The sequence below is a fragment of the Budorcas taxicolor genome, chromosome 1, assembly GCF_023091745.1.
Source record: "Budorcas taxicolor isolate Tak-1 chromosome 1, Takin1.1, whole genome shotgun sequence".
In the NCBI taxonomy this organism is placed as follows: Eukaryota; Metazoa; Chordata; class Mammalia; order Artiodactyla; family Bovidae; genus Budorcas; species Budorcas taxicolor.
In genome coordinates this window covers 110,892,661-110,899,403 of record NC_068910.1, presented here as the reverse complement: position 1 = coordinate 110,899,403, position 6,743 = coordinate 110,892,661, and the positions used below count along the sequence as shown (strand labels likewise).

General features: G+C 38.4%; 1 pseudogene; it reads left to right on the top strand.

Moving 5' to 3' along the window:
* Positions 1-5,849: 5,849 nt before the first annotated feature.
* LOC128058149 (uncharacterized) lies at positions 5,850-5,950 on the top strand (annotated as a pseudogene).
* The last annotated feature ends 793 nt before the right edge of the window (positions 5,951-6,743 follow it).

Sequence of the window (6,743 nt, the reverse complement as noted above, 5' to 3'; positions counted from 1 at the left end):
GTGTGAACAAACGCGTAAGGTCATAAAACCTATTTCACATTTGGAAAATGCCAAATAGTTTGGGAACAATGGAACATCACAGAATACAAAGTACAAGATTCAGTAGGGATAATTCTGCAGAAGTAAGCAGGGGACCCCATGAAGAGCTGTGAATGTTTTGCTGAGGCTCAATAAGGTGCCAATGAAGAGTTTTAGGTCTTAGAGGCTCAGAAAGCTTGCTCTGGAGAAAAGGTAGAGATTAAACATAAGCAAAGGAGTATTTTGTTGCTGTTCAGTCACTCAGTTGTGTCCAACTCTTTGTGACCCCATGGTCTGCAGCATGCCAGGCTTCCCTGTCCATCACCAACTCCCAGAGCTTGCTCAAACTCATGTCCATTGAGTCAGTGATGCCATCCAACCATCTCATCCTCTGTCATCCCCTTCTTTCCCCTGCCCTCAAACTTTCCCAGCATCAGGGTCTTTTCTAATGACTCAGCACTTCCCATCAGGTGGCCAAAGTATTGGAGTTTCAGCTTCAGCATCAGTCCTTCCAATGAATATTCAGGGTTGATTTCCTTTAGGATTGACTGGTTTGATCTCCTTGCAGTCCATAGGACTCTCAAGAATCTTCTCCAACAAAACATGGTCCACCAGAGAAGGGAATGGCAAACCACTTCAGCATTCTTGCCTTGAGAACTCCCTGAACAGTATGAAAAGGCAAAAAGGTGTGACGCTGAAAGGAACACTGGAGGCATGGAAACTAGTATGGAGGCCATTGCACTAATCTGGACTAATCAGGAAGGCAGGGGTAGGTTTTCATTGACTAATGGGCTTCCCTGGTGGCTCAGACAGTAAAGAATCTGCCTGCAATGAGAGAGATCCAGGTTTGATCACTGCATCAGGAAGAATCCTGGAGAAGAGAATGGCTACCCACTTTAGTATTCTTGCCTGGAGGATTCCATGGACAGAGGACCTTGGTAGGCAATAGCCCATGGGGTCACAAAGAGTCAGAGACAACTGAACAACTAACACTTTCACTTTCAGTGAAGCAGAGATGCATACAGATGCCGGAGCTGCTAAGAGAGTAGAAATAACATGCCCTGACAAAAATGCCAACTGGCCTAGTGTCTCTCTTCTTACTCTTCCAAGTAGTCAAGTTATTGGTTTAAATAACTCCATGTGGGACATAATGGGTGCGGCAACAGTCTAGAAGTAATTTTATTTCTCTGATAAAGTATTCAGGAGTGTTAAGGAGCAGTAAGAAAACTGAAATTAGACAAGAAGGAAGCAAAAGGAAAGAGCCAGGTTAATATAAAATAAGCAATGCTCAGTGGTTGCCAGAGAGTAAGGGTTGTGGGTAGAGTTTGACTACAAAGGGTTATCAAGAGGAATAGAATTGCTGAATCGTCTGGTAGTGCTATTTTCAGCTTCTTAAGGAACCTCCATACTGTTTTCCACAGAAGCTGTACCAATTTACATCCCCACCAAAAGTGTAAGAGGGTTCCCTTTCCTCTACACCCTACCTAGCCTTTGTTATTTGTAGATTTTTCTTGGTGACGCCATTTTGACCATTGTAGTTTTGACTTGCATTTCTCTGATAATCAGCAATGTTGAACATCTTTTCATGTGCCTATAGGCCATCTGTATGTCTTTTTTGGATAACTGTCTATTTAGGTCTTCTGCCCACTTTTTGGTCAGGTTTTTTGTTGTTATTGAGATGTATGAGCTGTTTGTATATTTTGGAAATTGCCTTTGTCAGTTGCACATAACTCTTTTACTTTTGCAAAAAGTATATCAAAAAGAATAAATTTTACTATATGTACTTTTTTTAATTGGAGGAGAAGGCAAAAAAAACTTTTGCAATTCTCAAAAGTAAATCAGTTTATAGCAACATGAGAAGAGTCACTTGCTCTTGGACATTCGTTTATTCATTTAACAAATACACATTGAGCACATAGCCAGAAACTGTGCTACATGTTGGAGACATGGTGGGAAGCAGGCCCCATGGAGCCTATAGTCTAGTGGAAAAGACATTCACTAAATATTTCTGTAAATTCAATTATGATTGTGATAGCAAGAAATAAATAAGAACACATTATGAAAACACCTGAGAGGTATCTTTAAAATAGTGATATTGACGTTAAATCCTGAAAGATAAGATTGAGTTGATTTAAGATGAAGAGGGGTGGGCTATCAAGAGAAAGAACACCATTTGGGAAGACCCTGAGGTAGGAGCCCCATACCCACACACACTCTCACATGCTCACATGTGCTCACCAATACCATCACAAGCTCACCTACTCACTTACACGCGGATACACTCTGTGCTTCTAAGATCCTTTGTGCTGTGTAACATTTCTATGATAGAAACTGGAAAAGGCTTTTTATCTCCCACTTACCAGATGTGTCATCTCAAGAAAGTTTTTTTAACCTATTAGTACCACAATTTTCTCATCTCTAAACAGGATTGTTAATTAGTCATTCTAATATTCAGGTTAGTAATTAGGACTTGAAGATTGGGTTAGTATAAAGAATAAATTGGTTCATAAAAATAAAGCCTTAATAAGAACACCTAGAGCATTAAGTACTCAATAGTAGTAATTTGTTATTGCTTTCACTACTACTATACAATTATTTTTAGAGACCCTGTTTTTCTTTCTTAAAGAGATGGCTCTTGGACTCCATTTCTGGAAACAGTGTAGAAGAACTACACCCGACCCACCACACTAACTTCCTATGTATAGGGCCTGTGCCTTGAACCATCGGATGGGATTCATGACTATTAAAAATGCTTTTTCAGTGCAAAAAGACGCTTTGGGGTCTTTTGGGGGTTAAATCCATTCATCTTTACCTTATTTAATCCTTAAGAGCACATCTTATAAACTTTCACTTCCAGATATGGAGCAATTGATGTTGGAATAGCCCTTCTGTTATAAACAGTAAAGTTGGAGCTACCACATAAAGCCATTGTTTTTAGACAATGGACATTTTTTTAAACACTGTATTTAGACAATAGGAAACACAATGCTATGAGCCTTGAGAAAGGAGAACTTCGTAAAGTGAGCGCTGTGATTTCCCTGGATCTTTACCTGGGCACAATTGCCCAACCATGACAGAGCAAACCAGACTCCAACAGAGCACAACGGTCCTGCTGAGCTGAAGAGGCAGAGGTCAGAGCTGAGGAAAGCTGAAGCAGTCAGAATCTGTAGGGCAGGGCACCAGAAAGTAAAGGAGGTATGTTGGGGGTAGAGAGAAGGGAGAGAGCCAGAACTTGTGCAGAAGTTTCTCTACAAGCCCTTGGCTTAAAGCTAAGATGCACATGCCCATGGCAAGAGTACCTGCGGGCTTGTAGTAACTATAGAGAACAGTCACCATAGAGACAAGGGCAGAATAGACATACTAGATACCAAACAGTGCTAGAAGACATGGAAGTCCTGGTAAGGTCCACCCAATAACCACCCTAACAAAGTCTGAAACCAAGCCTTTAAAAGATCTGCAGTGAAAACTGAATTTAGAGGTTGAGACCCACAATAATTGAGGGGCTTGAGAAACATATTGAGTTTTCCAACAGGTGTCCTCTAGCAAAGAATAAAAACAAGGGTGCCAGGTAATCAATCAGTAAATGGGCTGCATAATAGAAGAGACAGTAACACTTCTCAAAGGAAGATAACAGAAGTCCAGAACCTATACAATGCACCACCAACAACGTGCAGTACATAATTTTAAAAATTACTAGACATGCAAAAAACAGCAAAGTGACCCACAGTTAAGGGGAAAACTCCAGTCCCAAAATTACTGTCATGATGTTTTTAGAAAATAAAGGTTTTTTAAGCAACTGCTTAAATATGTTCAAAAAATTATGCTGATAGGGACATCACAAGTTAAAAGGTAAGGACTCTGCTGAGAAATGTAAACTATAAAGAAGAGATAATGGAAATTTTAAAAATAAATGGAAATTTTAGAACTTAAAAATTACAATGACAAAAAAAATCACAGTAGGTCAGAAAGGAGAGGGAAACAGTCACTGATGAACTTGAACATAGGAAGGCAAATCTATAGCAATTATCCAAGCTAATGAATAAAGAGAAAATATTTTGAAGAAAAATAAGCAGATCCTTAGAGACCCGTAGGACAGCAGAAAATGGCCTAAATATGTGTAATTAGAGGCCCTGAAGAAGAAGAAGGTGAAAAATGAGGCAAAATAGACTTCCTAAAGAAATGACAAAAAGGCAAGTTACTAGTTGAGAGATGTTTCTATAGTACATATATGACAATAGGCTTATATTCAAAATACAGTTCAAAATTTTTATAACTTGATAATAATGATACAATCTAATTATCTTTGATGAGCAGAAGAACTTGAACAGGCACTTCACCAAAGATACCTGTGTGGTGATGAGCACAAGAAGAGATGTAAACATCATTAGTTATCAGGAAATTGCAAATTAAAGCTATGGTCAGATACCACTACCTATCCGTTGGAAAGATACTACCACACACCCTTTCAAAAGGCTGACAATACCAAGTATTGAGGAAGACTGAGAATAGTATCTTCTCGCTATTGAGGATGGAAAATGGTGCAATCACCTTGGAAAAACAGCTTGACAGTTTCTTTTAAAGTTAAACATACTTATCACATCAACCAGCTATACCACCCCTAAGTATTTACCAAAATGAAATAACCTACTTCCACCCAAAGAGTGCCCATAGCAATTTTATTCATAATAGCCCCAAACTGAGACAATTCAAATACCCACTAATAGGCTAACAAATTGTGTTATTAATATAATTAAATACTACTCAGCAATACAAAATATGGATTACTAATAAATACAACCTTGTGAATGAGTCTCAAAAACATCATGCTGAGTGAAAGGAACTCAATACAAAGGATATGTGTACTGTCTGATTCCATTTGTATGAATACTAGAGAGGCAAAACTTATCTATACTGACAAAAATGAAATCAATGGTTGCCTGGAACAATAGCTGAAAGAAGAGACTGATTGCAGAGGTTGTGTATGAAGGATCTGTGAGAAAACGAGCTATATCTTGACTATGATGATGATATGAGTGTATACATTTACTTAACTATACACTTAAAATATATGCATTTTATTGTATGGAAATTATACCCCACAAAGTTGACTTTTAAAATAATACTTGCATAACTCTTTAAATTAGAAGGCTTGTTTTCATCGTTATCCTGTAATGAGTCATTCAGCAATAAATTTTGTAAGGAACATGTTCTTTTTGAATCATTCACAAGCACCCCAAATGAATATGTAACCGTCCGTTTTTGTTATATATGCATGGCTGGAGTAACTTAAGCTTGTTAAACTAATAATAATAAAACTCCTGCCCATCACCTCTGATTCTAAGCTGCAAAAGAAACTGTAACTTCAGTTCTCAAATTTCTAAGCATCCTCAGTGACTATTTGTTGACCAGTTCCAAAAATGAGTGTCTGGATTTATTTTATAAACAAGTTCTCCTACCATCTAATATCTTGGCTGCTGCAGAGTTTAGGAGAATGCTCCTAGAAAACACCAGTCTTGCAGCAAACATAGAGCAGTGAACCAAGGCTACTAATGGTCAGAGAGACTATCCTAATCACCCTCCTCAAGCAGCCTCTTATAGGACCCTCTTATAGACTTTTTTGCTCAAGGACCCTCTTATAGACTATTTTGAAAACATAGGCAACAGGCAAGATGGACTTTCTTTTCCTTAAAATTTTCCTACTGGCAGTGGGAAATTGATGGACAAAAGGGCACTGCTAAGCCTGTGCAGTGACCATGTGTGTTAAAACGAGTGCTTCAACTTACGGGAACGCCTCTGTACTGATTTGGAGCCTTGATAAAATAGCAGGATGCTCACTTCAGCAGTAAATACACAAAAACTGGAACCATACAGAAAAGATTTTCATGGCCCTTGCACAAGGATGACACAAAGTCATGTAGTGTTCTATGTATTTACATGTGGAATATAAAAAAAAAAAACCTCATATAAAAAGAGAACAGATATGTGGTTACCAGAGGCAAGAAGTGCAAGGTAGGAGAATTGGGTGAATGCAGTCAAAGTTACAAACTTTCAGCTAAAATATAAATAAGTAGCAAGGATATAATGTACAACATGATGGCTGTAGTTCACACTACTGTATACTTGAAAGCTGCTAAGAGCATACATCCCAAAAGTTCTTATCTCAAGGGAAACCAAAAACTTTATAACCATATGAGGTGATGGATGATAAATAAACCTACTGTGACAGTCATTTCGCAACTTACATATGTCTAGTCATTATTCTGTACACTTTAAACTTATATAGTTCTGTATGCCAATTATACCCCCAATAAAACTGAAACAAAAAAAAACAAAAAAAAAGGAAGAACAGCAGGAAATGTGTAAAAGTTCACTACAAGCTCACAGTTCCACAGGTCAAAAGTCTGGGTGGGCTTGGCTGTATTTTCTGTAAGGAGCTTCACAAGGACAAAATAGTCAACTGGGATGAGTTCTTATCTGAAGGCTCTGAGGAAGAATCTGCTTCCAAGCTTATTCAGGTTGTTGGCAAAATCCATGTCCTTGGGCATGTGAACTGAGATCCCGTTTTCTTTCTGGATATCTAGAAACTACCTAAATTTCTTAGCTTGTGGGCACCTTCCTCTGTCTTCAAAGTCAATAACTGTGGGTTGAACCCTCCTTAGACTTAGACTCTCTCTGACTCCCTCTTCGGTGACCAGCCAAAGAAAACTCTATGCTTTTAAAGTGTT